At 39.6% G+C, this 22,556-nt stretch overlaps 1 long non-coding RNA gene across 1 annotated transcript; it reads left to right on the forward strand.

The window, feature by feature from the left end:
- The first annotated feature begins 19,286 nt into the window (after window positions 1-19,286).
- On the forward strand, window positions 19,287-19,973 carry LOC136290152 (uncharacterized). The gene is made up of 3 exons (XR_010721002.1): window positions 19,287-19,327; window positions 19,468-19,628; window positions 19,827-19,973. It is a non-coding gene; the product is annotated as an uncharacterized lncRNA (long non-coding RNA).
- Window positions 19,974-22,556: the final 2,583 nt, after the last annotated feature.

Consider the following 22,556-nt stretch of genomic DNA (forward strand, 5'->3'; position numbering starts at 1 on the left):
TGGAAAAGTCTCTATGTCTAAGAGATTAAGGGATGTTTTATTACCGTGCAGAAGAGGATAAAACACCATGAGTCAGACTTCTCTTCACTGAATTTTCTTCTTATGAAATACAATGTCCTGCAAGCACTGTGTCATTAAAAAATTAGAAAGATCCCTAGTAGAGCATTTGTTAAACATCAAAAAAAGAAAAAAAACTATTTAATTTTTAATGGAATTATAAATTTATTATCTGTTAGATTTCCAGATGTTTTTAAAGAGCAATTGAGAAATTACTCATTAACTATTTTGTTCTGATTAGGAACGGACTGAAATGATTTGAAGAATAATTTCCAGGATAAAATGGGATGTAATAAAATTGAAAAATATCTGAGAAGATTTTTTTCAGTTGAAACTGCTAATGGAAGCTTGACTGGCTTCCAGATTTTTATCCTTCTTGTTGTCCCATTCACTTTTTACTATGCACTACCTCTTCAGCAGCCCTAATGAGATGCAATTAAAAACAAAACAAACCAAATCAAAACCAAAAAACCAAACAACTTGCCTGTCAAGAAAAAAGTGGCCTGCCATAATTAAACATAATGCAGAGAAGGAAAAAAAGGGAGATTTTTTACTTAGCTTTAGGGACGTAATTTTTATTTTACAGAAAGGAAAGTGAAGATCCCACATGAAAATGTTTTCTAATTCAGAATGTTAAGAAGACCCAGATTAAGGAGAGCCAGGACGTTCTGAACCTCCATCCAAACTTGGCTTTTAATCTCAGGTTAAAATTTGGAAAGAGGTAAGAAAGGAATGTTAGCGTCAGTAACTAAAGCTTGGTAGTCTTGACTTCTTTATCTCAGATTTGGTATCAGTGCAATTACATTACCCTACCTAGAAACTGGTGTAACTCTGTGGCTTCTTGATAGAAATATTTTGTTAGAGAAATGTTATAATGTGCCTTTAGAAACTGGGAAGGAATATAAGCACAGAAATCTGTATTAGCATTTAAGCTGAGGCAAGTGCTAAATTACAGACATTATAGAAAGTTATCACAAGATAGTTGACTTGGTTGCTGCTTTTAGCTTTCTGTGAAAGTGAATCAGCTATTAGTATTAATGGAGACACTGCCTCTTCACTGACTCCCACAGCAAGGCTGGAGCACCCTGAGGCTCTCACCTTAGCTGTGATCCATGAAAAATAAGGTTGTATGTAAAGATTCCTATTGCAGATGCATTTTGTTCACCATTTCCAACCTTCTCTTCTAGCATTCCTGAAGTGTTACCTTAAAGCCATTCCTGGGTCTGGATTTCAGTATATGCTTAGGCTCATACTTTTGCACAGCACATGGATGAAGTCAGAGAAATTAATGGCAGACTCACAATTCAGGAACCCATGTTTCTTTATAAGCCCAGTTTAAGGAACTAGAGCTCCCTAGACAGTTAATGTAAAGCATGCCTGGGCTGTGTTGGTGCTCCAACACTTACCTAGACTCAAAAGTTATTTGGGTACCTTTAGTGGTACTACAACAGATGATAGGGGCTCAGTTTGTGGTTAAATGAACCAGTTCAGGGCTTTTATCTGTAAGGGCTTGATTTGCTAGAAGTAGTTTGAGCACTCTCAGGTCTTCAAGGGAAGAGGGAAAGGCAGTGGCCATGTTGTTCTGGAGACCTGGGGCAAAGCACTTCCCTGGGAAGTGGAAGATCTGATTCAGTTTCCTCCACATCCTGAGGACAGCCCCCTCCCATTTCCCAGTCTTTTCCCTAGACAGGTATGGGGTCACACTCCATCCTTCCTATTGCAGAAATACTACTAATAATCCAGATGAAACAAGCATGAACCAAAAAAAAAAAAAAAAAAAAGGCAAGGAAGAGGACTCCCACGTGACTTATAACGTGTGAGCTGTAGGGAAACTTGGCTTCCCTCTTAGGAGTGAACATGTAAACAGCTTGGGAAACCTCCAATTAGGTGTGACTATTAAAACAGCTTGGGAAGTGGGCATTGGAGTCTAAGTTACCTCTAAATGAGTAATGTGTTTTCTGGGCAATGCCACCACCTGTGTTTTGGTTGATATGAATGATTCAGTGTGGCATCTGCAATGTGCACTCCTCTCAATACATCATTGTTATCAGTGGGATGAATATGTATATCCATTTTGGCCCATTTAGCAAATTAGCAAAAGCTTTGACTAATGGCCATGATACAAAAACATGAGATGGCTAATCAGTTGAAATTCTTTTTGGCAAGGATGTCAAAAGGCATTAAACATTTTTCAGATATAAGAAATGTAATAAGCCTCCGGACTGCCAGTAAAGGGCAGTGCTAAGGCAAGTGAAAAAGAAAACACTTTAATGCTTATTGCAGAACAGAAGGTGCTGAAAGGTTCATACTTCTCTTAAGTTTGTGAGATGAGGGAAACTCATGTTGAAGAAGAGAGAAATAAAGTATCAAAACGATGTCATTTTTGGAGACAATTTATTTGTTGGGATCCCTATTATTTTCTTCGTCCTTGTCCTTCTTCCCTCCTATTCCATCTTCCTAATGGAGTGGAGCAGGAGGTGGTGTGATGCTGTGATTAGTCCAGAATATGGAGCAACTTCAATCCTAAATGCCTATATGTGTTTATGCATGTGTGCCTGTGAGTATATCCATGCACTTGTACAATATTCCGTCTGATGCTGACAAAATACCTCCAAAGGAAGGAGTGATGGTATTTCCTCCTTTTGTCCTTGAGGAGGGTAAGACACTTTTTTTCTGTGCACAAATGCTCTCCTGTTCCTGATGCAATCACTTTCAGAATGTGCTGTCCCACCCAAATGAGAATTGCTTCCTACTTTTCTCCTCTGGGGACTGCAAGCTTTAACTTTTAGGGCTTTTGTCTGCAAGAACAGAGAAACTTGTTTACTTCCCTCTGCCCCCATGCAGGCAAAGAGAGCAGACCATCTGCTCTTGCATCCATTGCAATATAACCTCTGCATCACCCACAGTCAACTGTTCATCTTGAAAAACCAGGGCGCCTCTTAAAATTGGATGGAACTTCAAGACGTGTTGGGGGAAAAGTCTGCAACTTTAAAATTATGGATAATAAATAATAAAAACTTAACTCTGAAATTCAGTGTTGTTTTGTAATGTCATTCTTGACTATATGTTATCTTTGAGCTTTTATCTCCAGGGACCACAGTGGTAGGTGCTGAGCCTGGAGCTCTTTCTGACTCAGAAAGGCACAGGGCCAGGACAAACAGCAGTTCCCAGCCATTATTAATGAGTGCACGGGGAGATCTTTCTGTTTACAGGATCAAAGACCAGCTGACACTTGCTCTGGCACTGAGAAGATTATAAATAAGGGTCCTGCTTTTGCGAGTTCCTGAGCACCTTTAAATCTCTTTGACCTTGATGGAGAGGAAGAAGAAACTGTAAATATAACTTTCTGAAGATTCTCTGAGAAGTCCTTATGTTCATGTGGGACAGCAGCAAGAAATGCAGGAACCTGAGCATCCCCAAGATACCACAACCTCAGGACTCTTACAATAAGACACTTTTGTCTGAAACCAGCATTTTTTTTTTTAATACAAAATTGTGTTTTTTAAAATGACCATTAGAAGAAATGACCTTGTGATGTGGGTGAAGTTGTACTGAATACCTTAGATGATGAATGATGATATGTTGTATCCTATTGCATAGTTCCTGAAGAGGCATAGTTTGGCTACAGGAAAGGTATTAGCTTGGATATTTGTTACCATTTCCTTTTCATATTATAAAAGCAAAAATGTGCAGACTGGATGTTCAAGGTTCACTAAAAAGATGTGCTTTGTTTTATGTTATTCATTCATTAAATGCTATGGATATCATTTACAAAAAAAAAATTCCTTGTCCATGGCTGAATGTTCTGCAGTTTTCTACTTTCCTGATTTGTGGCAGAAAATGAAACAAAAACCTTATCTGGGTTTTTACCAGTAGGGTAGTACATCATACTTTGGTAGCCTGGTATTTTTGTCTTTAGTTTATTTAGTTTTCTAATTTTTTTTTCAATTGTTTGCCACTGATTATTAACATTTTAATTATTAATTACCTAATAAATTATTTTTTATTTGAAATGCCCTGAAAACAACAGGCAGGACAGAGAAGTAAATCATGCCTGAGCCTTCAGTTCCCTCTTCTTTTGACATCTGCCTTCTGCAAATGAATGATTTGCATATAAATACCTTTAAACTGCAGCTGTAAGATTTTTCATAATCTGTTCTGGAGAACTGTTGGTATTAGCACTTGTTACCATACCAAGAAATGCCAAAAAATCTAAATCACTCTTTGTAATATTTTACAGGCCCAAAACCAGAGATAACTAAATTCTGGAGAATTACTATATTATTAGGTAGTAACAGCATCCAGATAGAGTGACTTATGTGTGGCTTTACTTCGGCAATGTAAAGAGAAAATGTATTGTAAGGGCCAAGATTGAATGATTATGCATTTCATAAAAATGCTCTTCAACTTAACTTTTGAAAGAAAGAATATTTTTTAAAAAATGAAGTGGAATTTTTGAAATTGTCAACTCTCTTTTTACCAGCAGCAGGTCAGCAGCTTTTTTACTCACCTGTCCTGTGATTCTTTTGCCCTTCTCCCCCCACTATGCTTACTTCCTGCCCCCTTCCACCTCCTTTGGTCTCCATTGCTTCTGCTCTGCCCCTGAAGCCCCTGCATGAAAAGTACTATTGCTGCATTGGAAAAAATGCCCTTCACTAGGGCAGCTTACCTGGTAAGTGGGGAGCAGTAGCACCCTAATTCCAAAGAAGGGAAAGGCAGGCACAGAGGTGGCATTTGGGAGCCATACAAGAACTCTAAGGCACTGCGTGGAATCAGACTGACATCTATATACACCAGCTAGATTTTGTGTCCCTTCATCCCTCCTCCCACCTTCTGAGAAAATGATCTAAGAGAAAGCAACCATTATATGGGCAAAGTCTCTGGCAAATTTTGGTTACATCAGGGTATTTGGAAAACTCTGTGGCAGATGTCTTTGTGGCTAAGAGCCTGCAAGTAAGTTTGCAGATTTAAAAGAACATTTTTCAGGTTCAGCTCCTAAACAGATCAAATTGTCTTAATATCTGCCTTATAAATGTTTATACTGACAAAAATCCGTAAAGTAAAGTTTGAATTGGAAATTCACCTGTATTAAATGTTGACCTCCTGGAAAGACACTTCAATACACATTCATAAGTGAACCTTGTTTATAGCACTGGAGTGTATAACTTGGAGGATATTCAGATGAAATTGTTTTGGAAGAGCTTTTTGCTTCCCTAGTTTTCTGAGCAGAACTTGCAGCAAAACTATGCAGTCAGACATAAACGCATATTTCAGTGGGAACAGTTTATAACAGCTTTGTTCTGATGCAAATTTATACCAGCTTTGCGCTGGTGTAAATGCTGACTCTGGATGGGCAACAGCGGAGGAGAACACACAGTCAGTCCCTGGGGACTTGAAACAGGGAGGGAGTGGTGATCATGGTGTATGTAATAATGTATATGTTTAATAAGGCATTTATAGAAAACTCTGTGTATGTTTATGCAGTATATGTGATTTATGCAGAGCGATCCTATACCCACACAGTTGTAGCACGGTGCATTTATCTCATGTGGAAGCACACTTCTGGCAGGCTAAGCCTAGCGGGAAGCAGCGGGCTCAGGGGGTTTCCCCTCTCCCGGCTGCCCGGCGGGCTCGCTCCCGCTGGCCGCGGGGCCGGGGTCCGGCTGCGCAGCCACAGGGCCCCTCTGCTCCTGCCAGCTCCCCAGGGATCCCCGCGATCTGCGCACACAGAGCTCCCACTGACTCCTGCCTGCCCTTCCCGGGGGCAGCTGCCCCTGCCAGGCCCGGACTTGTAAAGAATTTAGCAATTTTTCTGCCTTTGAGCCGAATCCATTCCAGCCAGTCTAAGGGAGCTTGCCACGGCTGCTTTTCAAACGCCTCTAATATTTTAACTTGTGCATAATGTTACTCCAAAACCAATCTTACTTCCCATCCTTTCCTCTCTTTTGGTCCCTGTAGGTTATTTTTCCCGTTCTCACAGCACTCCCATTCTATTGCATGCTGAATTAATATTCTGTTTACCTTCTAGTCCAGATTGTTAACAGCATGACCCTGGTCCACGAAGTTCAGTGGCTTTTATTAGGTTTAAATCAGTCCTTTAATGGGGCTGCTCATTCTTATTAAAGCCTGGCAGATTGACTTCATTTTTTTCCTTTTATCCAAAGAAGAAAAATCAGAAACACCCATTACCTCTAGCACAGCTGCATTTCAAGTTAGTACAGGTTGCTTCTGTTTCTGGGATTTCCACTAGGTTTCTCTGTCATAAGTCCTGGATCAAGCAACAGTGGTTTTTTTTTTTTTTTTTTTTTTTTTTTTTTTTTTTTTTTTTTTTTTTTTCTGGAAGGGTAAACAAACTGCTTTTTCCCTCTCCAAGTCTTTTATACAGATCATTATTCCTTACAAACCTATTAAATGTGATTGTCAGAGGACCTGGATTGATCCCACTTACTGGAATGAAGCTGCTAATCTCTTCCTGCATCTGATTTATATGTAAATGGAAAGGAGGTGTCTTGTATGGAGGCCAAATAGGAATCCCTTCTGTTTTAGGAAGCGACAGCTATGAGTCATTCTAAATGAAAAGCTTAGTAAAAACATCAACATCCCTAAAATATTTTTGGGGAAAAAAAAATCCATGCAAGAGAAAATTAACCTGCTGATTCTAAGCCCATATTATGGAGGGGTTTCCTTTTTTTTTTTTTTTTTTTTTTTTTTTTTTTTTTTTTTTTTTTTCTATTTTTTTTCTGGATTTTCATTCCCTTAGCTTGAGGTAATAACAGTGGTGTACTACTGAAAGTGATTTTAAATTGTACCCAGAGCCAACTCTTTGAAGTTTAATGGCAGAGCAGAGATGAGTGAAGCTTTCATGTGCTGCACACTCAGAGGATCATTGCCACGAGCAAACACTGCAGAATGAAGGTGATAAAAAGAACAGGAGCATTACAGAGCTGAAGTTTATAGCTTTATTAAGATGCCAAGTCTTACACAAAAAAGGCCAACTGTAGTACTCACTACCTTCTAACTATTTGCGCTTCCGAGCTCTCTCCATAGGTAATTCTATTTACAGTCTCAAGCTACTCTTCTTCTGGGTTTCTCACCTGTTTTTATCATTATATATATATATTTCTCTCCCCCCCCCCTACTTTTTAATGTGGCTACTGTGAGGGGCTGGCCATTGTGATGCTCCCCTGAAATGACAGCAGCAACTGTGGTTTTACCATTCTACCTCCCTCTGTTTTGTAGCTGACTGTTCATATGTCTCCTCCCACAGATTTCTGTTTACTGGGTTTATTTTACTTGAGTTTCTGTTTGTTTGTCTCATTGGTCTGGAAGTTTTTCCATACACAAGGGGTTGGGGGACAGCATTTCATCTCTAGTAAAGTATAGCCATTACACATTTTTTGTTATTTTAGCATGGTATGGCCTGACCTTGAGCAATGCACAGACTTCAGAGAAGACTGGAAATTCAGCTTAAAACCAAAACTGCAAAATAGCAAGGGAATTCTCATCTACAAGGAAATAGGCAGCAGGCTCCATGAAGCTGTATGTATGGCTCGTGGCAGCAATCTGCACCAGCAGCAACTCCTTCCTCACATAAGCAACAGAACATGAAGTAAAGCCACCAAACCTCTGCCCGGGATTTTAGTGCTCATGTAGGTATTATGTACCTGTTTCTTAAACTTGTAATAATTTCCTTCTGCCTTTTTTTTTTTTTGTATAATTGCTTCTTATTTATCTTTGACATTATATAAAATAGTAAACTTTTTAAAATACAATATGTAAGCAGGAAAAATCACCTTTATAATGAATAAGTGGTTCCCATAAATGTATAAATGTGTGAATTGCAGTTTTCCAGTTCCCTGCAGGGGACTTTGCATGCTGTGTAGGAGGAGTGTAACACCTTTCCAGTCACTCAGTCAACGTCACCTGAGTTCCATAAATTTGTGTAAGTAATTATCACTTGGAAGCAGTATCAAAACCAAACAAAATCCTCAAATATATAATCCTTATTTTTTCCCATTTTAATTATAGAACAATCATCTGATCATTTATTTGGTTTATAATATCTTAACCAACAGATAACCTGAAGCAGTATCCCTGTGGCTGAGGAAAATAAGGGGTCAAATAAAAAACTCTAAATCTAACAAAAGTTTCCAATGCGTTACTGCCACTGTCATTTAAATTTGTTCTAGATACACTTTCTGTTTAAACATCCTTCCTGATTTGATTATCAGCAGGATAAAATGTGAAGTTATTTACCTGCTTTTGTGCTGTGTACATTTGTTTTGACAACATTTCACAGAAGATCTGTCTTAAAAAACATTAGTAACTGTTGTCAATATCTTAATGAACAAAGACTAGATAAATCTATCAGGTTTTATCTACTTTCCATCTGAATCACAGCTGTAAGAGGAGGAAAACTCAGGACTTTGGCCAAAATTTACTGCAATTTGAAGTGGCCAGCAAGCTAACCCTGAAGGTGAGGAATCCAGCCTCATGCCCTTGCAAAACCTAGAGGTGTGCTTTGAAATTCTTGTACTCTTGTTGGAAATCTTCCTCTTTGCACTTCTTCTTGAACAGCAGTATTGTTAGTCTGGTCTCCGTTTATTTTTCAGAAGTCCAGTTTAGATGCATCCTGTAAAATATTTGGGACTTCTACTACTTTAAATTGTTCAAAGAAGCCATGGAATGAAGTTTAGGCCCTTGGAGTAGCTGTTGGCTTATGGTGATGTCAGTAGAGTTGCTTCAGGAACCAAATAAATTTCTGGCAGTTGCCAATTTTGATGTAACACTGACTTCTTGGTTAGTGTGCTGCTCATGCCTGCTAATAATTAAAATCTTTTTTTCTATTGGTTGTTTTTTTCTTTTCTGTGAGGTTAAAGATTGCTTTAGAGTCTCAAGTAACAACAGTTTGCTAGATGTTCTGTTTGTTAAATGTTCTTACCTGGGTATTTGGACTATGTTCAGACTGTTCCTAAATCCTTTATTTGGTCATCATTTCTGCTTTGGTTTGGTACTCTCAGTAAGAAATCCGAAATGACATTTTGTCACTCTTTCTGTGGCTGAACAGTAGGTCTGCCTCAAAGAGGAAGGTGGAGCTGGTCACTTGTGGGTCTTCTGCTCCACATTTGAAGAGCAAGCACTCAGTGTCATCGCCCAGATCACCTGCACAGAAATGTTGTGTGATAATGAAGAAACCTTCCCTGTCTTCAGATTGTATTCCTGCAGTGGCAATTGTTCTCATAGGACAGAAATTTTTAATTAGATCTACTGTCTTTTTGAATGTATCAAATCAAGGCAATTATGTATGACAGCACATCTAGTAAATGCAGCTTTTTCTCCTGCTGTATGATAGGTTATCTGGATCCAAATCCAACTGAGATGGCTGATCATTTGTCCTACTTGAAGGCCTGTAACTTTAGGGGTGGAAAGACAATATGCATCAATTACTTTAGAAAACATAGGAGGGATGCAAAGATGATCTGAGGGCTGGAGCACCTCCCCTACCTGTGAAGATAGACCAAGAGAACTGGGGTAGTTTAGCCTGGAGAAGAGGAGGCCTCAGGGAGACCTCACATGGCCTTTCAATACCTGAAGGGGGCTTATAAGAAGAAGGGAAAGAGACTTTTTATATGGGCATATGGTGACAGGACAAGGGACAGTGGTTTTAAACTGAAAAAGGGCAGGTTTAGGTTAGATGTAAGGAAGAAATTCTTTACTCAGAGGGTGGTGAGACAGAAACAGGTTGACCAGAGGAGTTGTGGATGTCCCATCCCTGGAAGTGTTCAAGGCCAGTTTGGATGGGACCCTGAGCTATCTGATCTAGTAAATGGCATCCCTGCCCATGGCGGCTGGTTTGGAGCCCAATTATCTTTAACGCGCTTCCCAGCCCAAACCATTATATAATTCCATGATTCTCATGCTTATTCTTTTTAATTTCAGGAAATCCATCTTTCAGCTAGTGTCCCCAAGAGAAAAGTGAAAAAGGATCTGAAAACTCAATTTACATTGTTGTCAAAAATTTTCAATATTTCAATTAATTTTCAGTTTCCACTGACATTTCAAGTCTCATAAAGGTGAATTTTTTTTCCCTTCTGTTGTTTAAGACAAGAGTGGCTGATTCACAGCCTTCCAATGCAGCTCGAAACATTCCTGTTTTTTCCTCTCTATCTGCAGTAAATGTGGTAGTTTAGGCATCTCTTCATGAGATGCTGGTAAAAATTCTGTTGAGCCTGGTAAGATTGATAGAAAATTAGTGTGTAGGTAAAATCTGTGTTAGGACAAAAAGAGCTAGGAGCCTCCTCCTGGAGGGAAGTCTTCCTACACTTGCCCTGCCAGCCCAGACACATGAATGAGGCCTTTCCAAGTTCTCTGGCTGGATTCCTCCTGGTGCCCCAGGCCAGGTGACACAGTTTGCAAAGGCTCCTCTCCATTGCTCTCACATTTTAAATTGCATGCACTTCAGCCTGACCACAAATGCAACAGAACTAATCTAACAGGAGTCAAGCAATGGTCCAGAAAATGCCACACGGGAGCAGCTGTAACATCAGTGGTGGTGTCCCAGGGGGGAAGGACAAGTTTTTCAGCAGGAGGTGAGTCATATGCTTTTTGCTTCAAAGTACTTGTTTGAGAATATTGCCCAGAGATTCTGTTGCTGAATTTACTTCCTTCCCGCTTCACAGGAAAATGTAACAGCAAAATATTCCCTAAACTCTTTGGGATTTTGATTAATGGGTTTGCCTTATTAAAGTAGAATAAATAAGCTGTTACAACTGTTTGTTCCAGTAAGATATTACTTTCCAGATGGGAGGCTCACTGTTTAGTCCCTAGCTTTAAAATCTCTCTTCTGGTAGAGAGATGCTCTGTGTTAAGTGCTGGCTTTTAGCTTTCTTTCCTTAGCATCAGTGACCAGCAAAACCATTTAAAAAGGAGACTTCAGAAAGTTCTGCTGCAAAAATGGCAATAGCAGCTCACTCTTCCAGTGCCTCTGCAGAGCCCATGCAGAACACAAAGCTGCTGCACATCTCCAGCTGCTGCCCTCTGTGTACCACAGCAGATTGTGGGTTTTCTCTTGACCAAAATCTTGGAAAGGTCCTTTTAGGTATTTTTGCCATCAACGGACATAAATTTTAAAGGAATCAGCAGAAATAATATCAGACAAACTATTTGGATTGCAGAAGGGAGAGATTTCTCAGTGAAGAATGGCTGTTAGCTGCCAGATTTCACAAGTTTCCAGAAGGAATAAACCTTTATCAGAAAGAGGTATATAATCATGAATACTAACTGCTGAAAAATAGATAATATAATTTCATTATACAGCAGTGTAAATCAGAAGTTTTGCTGGTAGAATCAATATCCCAGATTCAATAGCGGAATGCTAGTGGTTAACATTACTGTGAAGCAGACTAAAGTAAAACGCAGAAACTCTATGGAGAGTCTTAATGTGCTGAGTGCTGGTCACACATTACATCTTAATATTTTGACTTATTGCCATTTTTAGCATTGATTGCTGTAAAGCTACAATTTTCTCAGAAAAGAAATTTAAAAATCCTATTTTATATGGCTGTTAGCTCTCTACCAGCTCATCCAAAATGTCTGCCAAATGAGGATGAGGGGGAAATGTTGCATTTCATTTGAAGTTGAAAAAGTGAATTTTAAAAATTTAAGTTAATGGATGAGAATTTTCTAAATGTGGATCAAGTGTATCAGTGTTATTTAGCCCAGTAATGAGTAAGGGCAGAATTAACTGCATTTCATAACTAGTGTGTGTATCTGTGTCTATGTGTATCCATCAACACAGATCCTCTGTTGCAATTTTGAGAAAAACATGGAATTCTTTCCTGCTTTAAAATTAGTGATGCCTGTGACACATTTCTTTTCAAAGTACAGTATTACTCAAGGGTAATGTTTTGCTTTTGCTGAATGTGTGTGCACTTGCTTGCAACACGATCCCTGCCATTAGTAGTGGCTGGAGGCTCCATCTGTAGGAGCAGTGTGCCTGGACACCACTCTTCACTTTAACCACTTGCTTGTAAACACTCCAGTGGCAGCAGAGGGCGATTTGATGATTTTTTTTTTCCCTTAAGGAGCTCACAATTACTCACTTTGTTTTCATTATATAAAATAGTAGAGTTATCAAAGATTCCAAGCAGTATAATCAGAAATAGCAACATCTGTCTATCTCAAAGCACAGGGGACTACATTTCTTGCTCACAGAATCATAGAATCATACACACATGGAATCATAGAATCATAGAGTCACAGAATCATAGAATGGCTTGGGTTGAAAGTGACCTTACAGGTCATCTAGTTCCCCTCTGCCATGGGCAGGGACCTTCCACTAGACGAGGTTGCTCAGAGCCCCGTCCAGCCTGGCCCTGAACATTGCAGGGATGGGTCATCCACAACTTCTCTGGGCAAATTATTCCAGTGTCTCACCACCCTCTAAATAAGCATTTATTCTCAATATCCAATCTAAACCTCCCCTCTTTCAGTTTTAAGCCATTCTCCCCAGTCCTATCCCTACATGCCCTTGCAGAAAGTCCCTCTCCAGCTCTCTTTCAGGACTGACAGTCTACTCAGAGGTCTCATTGAAGCCTTCTCAAGGACGAACCTGAGTTCATAAGAGAGGGGTTCCTATCCTAGAGACATGTGATCATCTTTTTGTCCCTCCTCTGTGCTTGTTCCAACAGGACCATGTCCTTCTTGTGTTGAAGGCCCCAGAGCTGGATGCAGTATTGCAGGTGAAGCATCCGTAGCACCAGACCCGGTCTAACATATATTTTTGCATTTAAAGCTCAAAGAAAGTTTCCTGTATTATTTTGGTTTCCTTACACTCCTAATAATTCTGAAATGCTTCTCCTGAGACTGTTCTGAGCTGGCTGGTTGGCTGAGAGTGGTCCTGGCACAGGAAAGATGCAGTTGAGATAAGCAGACTGGGAGGATTTGGAGGAAGCCTTCCCAAGAAGACTGAGCTCTGGCAGCGGGCTGCCTCTCCAAGCTGCTTGCCCAGGCACTTTCCAGGGTGCTACAGGGGCAACTAGGGACTGAAGGTACATTCAGGTTTTGCTTTAACTCCCTTTATCAGCATGGGCAAAAACATGCTGCTGGTTTAGTGATAGCAGTAAGTAAAGGAAGATAGTGCTCCAGCTGAAGTTCTCATTTCTTTGTGGTACACTACAAATCATGAGTAATCCTTAGGACTGTGAATTCCATGTGAATGAATAAAAAGCCTTCCTTTGCTATCCAAGCTTCATGTCAGTCTGGGGCTTCAAGACCATGCAAAATGAATTGCAAGTAAATGGAAGGTTTCATTGTGCTTCATTTTCTTGACATGACCATAAGCAGCCTATCCAGTTTTATTAATCTATAAAAGAAAAATTAGAAGGCTTTATCTTAGTTTTTATAACAAAAATCACTCAGTCATATGAGCCAGTTCTACTGATATGCTCTACAAAGGTCTGCATGTGTCACCATTTGGAACAAAAAGATGGAGCAGATTAAAGATTTTCCAGTTTCCTTCTCAGTACTGAGGGAGCATGAAAAAAATTAGAGCCAAACTACATGTGGTGGAGAGCCTTATGTGTTGGTTTTGTCTAGTCTAGCACACTGCATGTATCAAGCACAATTAAGCAGCCAAGGGAATGCTATTATATATCTGAAGTTGTCCATCTTTAAACCTGCATTTCTCAAAAAATATACCACAAAGAGAGGTGGAACATCCAGCAGATGCTCTTGAATGCTGTATTATATTTTTCATCTAGTCACCCAAATTGTGGATTATTGACAAATGTGTTTACTAAGTTAAGGAAATTCTTCTAATCTGACAAATATAAACTATAATTTGCTGTTTTGCCCTCCCTTTACTTCAATACTTCTTTCCTTTTAAACAGGAAACAGGAACTCATGTGGGCTACACCCCAGTGTTTTTAGCATAGCCTGGTGACTGTACAGTTCCACCTGAGCTGGGGGCACTGATGTGGCCATGCTGCTATGCACAGCTGACATGGCCAGACACATGCCACCCCTCTATTGCCCCACACTGTTCAGCACCAGTTTCCACAATCCTCTTTACGGGTCTTAAAGGTCTTTTCCAACCCAAATAATTATTTGATTCTGCGACTATGAATTGCTGTTGGAATTCTGTTACTGCTACTTAAGAGGAAAGAAAGTAAAGCAAGACTATGTCAGGAAACATTTTACCAGCTTATAAAGGATAAGCTATCTGACAACTAGTTCATAGGCTGCCTAAACTGCCCTAGATTACTGTTCCTCAGTTTCAATTAAACTGAAGTGTTTACACAGTGCAGGTCACCAAATTGGATCAGATTGAGCCATTAGGCTTGGATCCCAGTCTGGAACATTTTGAGAAAATACTGGTGGACTTTTAAAATCCTATCTCTCAGACAGCCTTCAACAGCAAGATAAAGATTCTGTTCTACATTTTTTACATTTAGTTCATAGCTGGTGCTTGAAAGAGCCAATTTTAAAGAACCACTTGGTTTTCACATATGACACTTCATCAGTCATATCCCTTGCTCTCACAACTTGCCTTCTAAAGGCTCTTGTCTTTGCATATGTGTCTCCCATGGGTTTCTCACATACCCAAAGAGACCGCTCGCAAAGGGAGGACGAAGGCACAGCCAAGAACAAGCAATGCTAAAGGTCAGTGCTTTTCCAGGCCTTGATTCAGAAAATTGTAATTTTGAAATTTTTCAGATTCTGCAGCCTCCCATTTGAACTTTCAAAGGAAACTTCTAGGAGATAAGATTTGGCACTAAGAGTAACAACAGGCTGGTGGGCTGATAGATAGACTTCCCACTCACTTTCTCATCAACATTTTCAGATGTCATGGGACTTGGTGGCAAGGGGATCAGCAAAATAGCTGCTGTGGGGCTGAGCAGGGCTGCTAACAATTCTCTGCTTAGTAACAGAGATGGGAATTTATGATTCCTTATTCTCAAGAGGTATCATTTATATCTTGGGAAGATCTGGAAGAGTGGACAAGAAATGATCATTTGTGAAAAGCAATGTTTTTATATTGTGATGCCCTCAGATGACTGGAAACTGAGAATTTCCCCTGTGACTGTCACCTCAAGGCCGATGGCAAGCCACCTTAGGATTTTGGTCAAGGGAATGAGGAGGATCCTGTCTTTTTCCAGGTCATCTTGGCTTTGTTTTCAGGCCACACTGCCACAGCAGTTCACAGATATTCTTCCTGCTGTGTTCTGAGAGCAACAGTAACTGCATGGAATAAATATGGTTAGTCCATACCCTAGTTTCTCTAACAATCACAAGACAACAAGACTTGTCTGACTCTCATTAACAACATGTTAGACTTACCTTGACTGATGCAGCCTTTCTGAAAAAGGCAGGATGTTCTTACAGATCTTTCACTGTGAATGAATATCATCAGGGACTTGGAGAGGGTGACTACTTTCACCCACATATTTGCTGTTGCATTCACATGAAACAGTCTTGTCTATAAAATTATAAGCCCCTAGATTGAAAATGAAGAATATGGTAAACTGAAGTTTGCCAAACACCCTTTCAGTTGCTTTCTTCTTTGTTTTGGTTGAATGTTATTTTTGTGGACACAGATATATTGGAGGATGTTCTCTGAATTCTGTACTTCTCTTGAGGCCTTTGCTCTGTGAGCAGGTATGATGGATCTGGACCCACCTAAAGTAACACATTTGTTTTTCTTCTCATGTCATCACTGATGGAGAGAAACTCATTTAGAATGCTAGACCTGGAATCTCAAAACGTGCAGTTTTGGTTTGCTTTGGTACTTCTGTTCAGACCTGTGGAACTGTCGTGTTTATAAGTCTACAAACACTCCAACATCAGCCTCTTCCTCCTACTGTACAGTGTATGCTCCCACTATCTGAGGGTTTACTGTCGCAGACGTTTCTAACAAACATGATGATGAAGGACATGAATGCAGCAGCTTTACCTCTGAGGTAGAAGTGGGGCAAACAGATGCTGGGCTCCCCTTGTACCATTCTAGTGGGAGCCAGGCAGCTCCAGGTGGGTGGGGAAGGAGCCATTCCCAGGGGACACAGGAGGAACAACGACACCTGAGCCCCTCCTGTGGATTATTTAAAATGAATATCAGGGCCAGTGGCGTGATCAAGGCCTGAAGACTTGCTTCTCCTGGCAGAAGCAGGATATTGGCATCAACCCAGGGTGCAGAACAGGACATTGCAGACCAGGAGTGGGTAGGTGCCCAGTCCTTAAGTGAGGAGGAAGCTTCTCCCTGTGCTGCTGCATCTGCTGCAGATGGATGGAAGACATCTTGTTCTTCAGTGAGGGACTTCAGAGAAAGTGTGCAGAGTCTTGTTACAAAAGTGCACTGAAAGAGGTGGGGATTTAGCCTGGTTTAGAGCTGAGCAGCTGAATCGTGTATGGCTAAAATGTGAATGATATGCAGCTGCAAGTTTTTCTTGCAAAGCCAAATAATTTCCACCTTAAAAATCCTGGAGCTGCAGTGTGTGGCAGGCCTGTGAGATATGGAAATTAATTACAAACAGGATTTGCAATTCTTTTGGCATGGAGAGACAGTCTTGTGTCAACATTTTGACTTGCAAATATTCTAACATGTCTCACACCACAGAAGAACTAAATCTGATTTTTCCAGGCATATAATGATTTGTACTAATTAAAGAACACTGCTCATATCTAGGCCCAATAAAAGTAAGTGAACAAAGCAAGTAGACATGCAAATAATAAAAGAGAGCTGATATGGCATGGTGTAAAGTTTAATCCAAATAAGGCTAAGAGTGGGTTCTTCATAGTGCTTCATTGACAATAAAAAATGTATTTAAGGCAGTAAATGTACAACAGCTGGCAAGTATCATGTGCCAAGTCTTATTTTAGATTAGTAAGAGAAAACTGAGGCTTATTAAACTGCTGCAGTGGTTCCCAGGATAGCCAGTTGGATTTTTAGAACTTCTTTCTGGTGCCACTAAATTAGTACAATACTTCAGGGAACCTGTGGCTTTGAAAATGAAGGAATACACAGAACTTGTTGGATTGATGAAAACAAAGCAAAAATAAACCTGAAAAAGGCAAATAGCCCATCCCAGCCTCAGTTAACTTTAAATAACTGAGAAGCAGGCAGGAAGGCAATTCATTATATAGCTCATCGTCCCTGCACAGACAGGAGAGTGTGACAGTCAGTTTAAAAGCCTCTGAAATGTTTCAATAAAATTTCTGCTTTTAAATGCTATTGACCATCTGCTTGCAATGGCATGCATTTTAGAAAAGTTAATTACAGATTTTTAAAACCCTGTAAAAAATATAATACATATTTTTAGTTCTAATTTTTTGAAAAAAACAATCAGATGAAAATTAATCCTGCCGAGAAAACAGAAAAATTCTTATTCGTAAGGACTTTAGTAATTTCTTTTTTGTTTGTCTTTTTCACTAATAGAAATATTAAAACAATTCAAGTTACAACTGTATCCTCAGTCACTCCCAGTTAAATGGAAAAGATTTTTAAAAAAATTAATTTCAATTTGTACTGAGATGAGCTGTGTAACTCAGTCTGCAAAGTGTCTGAAGGGACCACAGGATCACAGAATCACAGAATATTATGAGTTGAGAGGGACCCACAAGGATCATTGAGTCCAACTCCTGACCTTGCATAGGACAGTCCCAAGAGTCACACCACGAGCCTGATGATAATATGATGATAATGCCAAATGTGTCACGCAGTGGAGAAGTCCCTGTAAGATTTCTAATCAGGTTTGGTTGTGAAGTCTAAATGAAGGTGCTGTATGCAGAAGTAAGGAAGTTTCTGATTTTTCCATGCAATAATTGTTATGTGTCCTGCAGCTAAAGGAATAGGTGAATATTATTGAATAGGTGAAATCTTGAGTGTGCTGAATCTGCAGGTTTAGAGCAGTCAAGCTGTGTGGTCACTCAGGGTCAGTTTTGCTTAAGATGATGTAGAGAGGTGGTGGCCAAGGTGCTCCCTTGGTCCCCTTGGTAGCTGCTGCTACCTGGGACTTGCCTGTTCCATGCCTGGATTCTGGTCTGAGGTCTGACCTTCCTCTTGAGGGGTTTCTTGCCCTTTCCTGCTGGTTTTTGTATGGGTTCATCCCTCTAACTTCATGGTTATGCTCCACAATTGTGATTTAATTTTGCAGTGAGTAAACAGCAGTGCTGGAGAATTTTCCTGGAGCAACACTGACCCCGAAATTCTCCATCTCTTAACCTGGCAGAGCTGGATTTTACCCACCTCCTTTTGGCATGAATATGCCTTGCAATTCAAAGGGTTTTTAGATAGCAATATATGATTATTAAGTCTGGGAATGTTTGGTTTTCTTTCCAATCTGAATGCACAGATATGCACACAATAGTGAATTTGGGCACTTTTTAAAACTAAGATATTTTAAAAAGTCCTTGTAGCTAGGACTATGTGTTTTCAGATATAATTACAAACACATGACATGAACATTATTTTATTTTATTTTTGTTATTTATTTCATTTTTTTCAGCTTTACAAAGCAATAAACTCCTAACTGTAGAGATGTGGGCAGGAAATATAAAAAAAAGATTCAGTCTGAAGAAGAGTGGGCTGATACATCAGATGAAAAAATAATTCAAAACATATATATTCAAGAAGAAAAAGAAAAGATAATTGAAAAGCAGTAATATAGAAGAGACCTAAGGGTAGCATTAGACAGGAAATTACAAAGCCATTTCAAATGCAATGTAATCATTACTTACATGAAATAATAATAATAATAATAATATTTTAGCTATCTGACTGAAGATCTCAAAATGATTCAAGGGCTTCATACATCGCAATCATTTTTTCCATCACTGTGAAACATTCGTCTTCAAGGTGCTCTTTCTTATATTTCATATTTTTGCTCCCCTTAAAATGCATGTGATCATTTGTGATTATATTTTGCTGCTTGGGTTTCTGCTGCAGGATGGTGGGGCTCAGGGCAGGACTGCCAGTGCTGTTGGAGGGGTGAGAGCAGTGACTGAATTTTGTTGAAGTTGTGTTTGTGTGTTCAGACGAGCTGCTGGTGGGAATCACCGTTCCAGGCACCTCCCAGTTTCCTTTTAAAGCTGCCTTAGTTTTGCAGAAAGCACTCAGCTGTTACTTTCCCTAGAAGCTCAGTGTCCTGTTCCTGCACACAGCTGTTCAGGGAGCCCTGAGGGAGAGGGGCTTTTTATTGGTAGGGATTTCCAAGCAAATACTGGGCTGGTTCGGAGAGAAAAGGGCTTGTGCCAGAACATCATGGGTTTACACTTGGTAAACAGAGAAGCTTTGAGCAATTTTATAGCACCTGGGTGATCCATGAACAGAGCTCATGAATTAAAAGCTTATCAAAAGATCCATTATTATGTACTTTAAGAAAAAAACAACAAGCACTCCAATTTGTCATTTTTTAGGGTGATGAAATCTTGCTGGGTGTGCTTATTCTTAATTCAATAATCATAGAGCCCTGTTTGCCTTTGTGGATATCTTAAATCAACCATTCAGAAAACAGCACCAGGGTTAGAGGAATAGTTACTACAGCTATTCTCTGCTACTTCCTGGAATTTCAGTGAAGGTAAAAGAACACTTTTAAATGCCTTCATTTCCTACAGTCATTAATTTTATCCATAATATTAAAATAATATCCTGTTATCCTTTTTATCAGCACTCTATGATTTTATCAACTGGCCTGATTTAGCTTAAATGCATGCAAATGTATTGTAGAGCACACACAGAAATAAAACCTACTCACTTTCTCATGTGATTTTTCCAGGATTCTTTATAAGCAGAGATACTTGCTAAGAACAAGACAGAAAATATGACTCTTGAGGAAACACCCAACGTTCAAAGACAACAGCTGTATGCACACTGCTGCAATGTACTGTAGAAGCTGTCAAATGGTTTATTCTGAGGGAAATGATTGTTCTGTGTATCCAGAAAAAATGTAAGGAGAAAGATTTTCAAATACATTTATGAGTAATTCATCATTCCTCTACTGGTATGTACCTCTGTGTGTACCTACGTACTACTTTCCGTTTATGTAATGGGGATTTTCCAGAGGGAGGTATTCACCACTGAAGTATTTGGATACTGCAACTGCAGGCGCAGTTTTGGGTTTAGAAGCTGGAGAGAGCCCAGATGCTTCCAGCTTTTGTCAATTCCTTCTCTCTGAATTGCTTTGGATGCCTGCTGCAGCTCCTACAGTTAACACATTGCCCTTCTTGCAGTTTAGCAAAGGAAAAGGACATAATCTTGACACTCCTCTGATGGGATTGCTGTGGAAGATACAAAGGTTAGGAAAAGTTCTGTCTTGCATGTTGAAATAATAAGGCCTATAAGGCTTTTTGTGGCCTTATATAGGAAGAGGGTTTTCTGGAGTGCTTGAAATGAATAAAGTTGCTGTGGGGACAGGGTGGACTCTGAAATGGTGGCCTTTTTTTCTGCAAGTCTTCCAGTGATTTGTCCAGTTCCTTTCTAAACCCCTGTAAACTTGTAGCTGCAGTAGCATTTTCATAGTTCAGGAAGGCATTTCCCTGTTCATCCTCTCCATCACTGGTGACTATAGGTCAATTATCAAATCTCCACCAATATTCTCTGTTCTCAGGCTGAATTGTGCTTGTCTCTTTAAATGTCTTTATTCCTGATACAGTAGATATTCCCTATGGCTCGGATCATATAGGTAGCATTTCTTTGCTTGTTTTCCAATTCTCCTATACCTTTATAAAATTGGGAAATCAGAAGTGTCCACACCATGCAAGAAGTGAGCAGTGTAAGGTTTTATACCAGGAACACACAGAGCACTGTGATCACCTGAGTACCTGTGCTCTGCACAGAGAGGACACCCTGTGCTGTTCATGGAGCAATCTGGCAGGTCCAGAAAGCTGTTTAATCCATCTTCTTCTCACAGTGCCCTTAGACGTCAGGGTCGTTGGTGCAGATCCTGCTCCATGTTAAGCTCCACACTACAATTAAAAAAAAAAAAAAAAGAATCATCCCTTTTCTAAAGAAAGAAGCATCATGAGGAAAAACACTGTGTCTTTGAGAAAACTATTTGAAACTTGAGTTAGTGTGGTCAGGTAATTTCTAAAGTTTTAAACTACCCACAAAACCACTCATTTCTAACTTCCCTGTGGAAAATAAGTACCAGAACAAAATGAATTAAGAAAGTAAACTTGACAGTGTCATAGTTTATTTTTTATGTTTTTATCTGTGCATTTTTTTGTTGACCTCAAACTATTCAGCAATAAATCACACTTCTTGACCTTAGATGTCTTTTCCTGTAAGTCAACTTCTTTCAAGAAATACTACATTTTGGGCCCACCTATTTGTTTTATTTTGTTGTTGTTGGTGGTGTTTTTGTTGTTGTTTTTTTGTTTGTTTGTTTTTTAATCTGTAGTGCAATTTACAGTGTGGTTGTACACATTTAACATCACATCTGTCCGTGTTAGGAGCTTACCTTTCCCCCAAATGGAGGAAATAGAGGCCTGTGGTGAAAGCTTTTAGCTCTCTTTCCATACAAAAATCAAGTGCAGTTTACCACAGCAGAGAATCAAAGGCTGTGTAGATCTTAACTTAAACAATTTTCCATCATCCAAGGATATTATGTCTTTCCTGCTGTGGTTGCCCATGAAAGCTGGATCCAGCTTACATGTGTTACCATCATTCCTGGAATGTAGATATATTTTTTATATCTTTTATTGTCTCAACTTTTATGGCTAGCAGCAATTCAGACAAAATGATTCATTCAAACATCTTATCCTATGATGAAATCTTGGATCCTATTGAAAATTGTGTCCCTTGAGGCTATAAGGTTTCCTAAGACTGCAAAACAGAGGTGCTGTCTCTTCTCCAGTTCCCTTGTGACTTTGGATGTACTCATCAGAATTCCCAACCCTTTGTTTTCCTCATTTTCCTACTGAGCAAAAAAACTAAGGATGATATATTTAACAGGGGCTGTAAGTGGCATTTTGATGACAGAAAAGCTTTTTGCCTTTTTAGGAGTCCAGCAGGCCTTGCCTCTTCTCTTATCAAAACTGTAAATAGAAGCAAAATAATGCCAGTTTAATAATACCTATCTTTATTAAACTCAGCTTGACATGGTTTCCTATTAATGTTACATAAACACCCAAGTTAATTAAATACCAGCTAGCAGTGCAAAGTGAAACATTTGGAAGTTTGGAGCAGTTTCAGGTAAATTCTAACATGGACCCTACATGTGGGAGCTGAAAAGCAGATTTTGAATTTTCCTGTTCAGCTGCCTAAATTCTGCCTAAACTCTGGATGCCCAAACACCACTGAATGCTGATTTTTTTTTTTTACTCCAAGGTTCCCCAGAGGCTTTCTGTGCAAAAGCAAAACATCTTGGCATCTGTCTCAGGACTGAGTAATTAGTAATTATGTCTGGAGAAATACCTAATGGCATCTCTCTGCTGAGTACTCCCAGGGGGCCATCTTTACTACCAATCGATGTGTGATGTGAGATGGGAGGAAGCAGGAGTGCATT

Source organism: Chamaea fasciata, unplaced genomic scaffold (assembly GCF_029207755.1).
Source record: "Chamaea fasciata isolate MVZ Bird 193981 ecotype frontalis unplaced genomic scaffold, bChaFas1.0.hap1 SCAF_5, whole genome shotgun sequence".
NCBI lineage: Eukaryota > Metazoa > Chordata > Aves > Passeriformes > Sylviidae > Chamaea > Chamaea fasciata.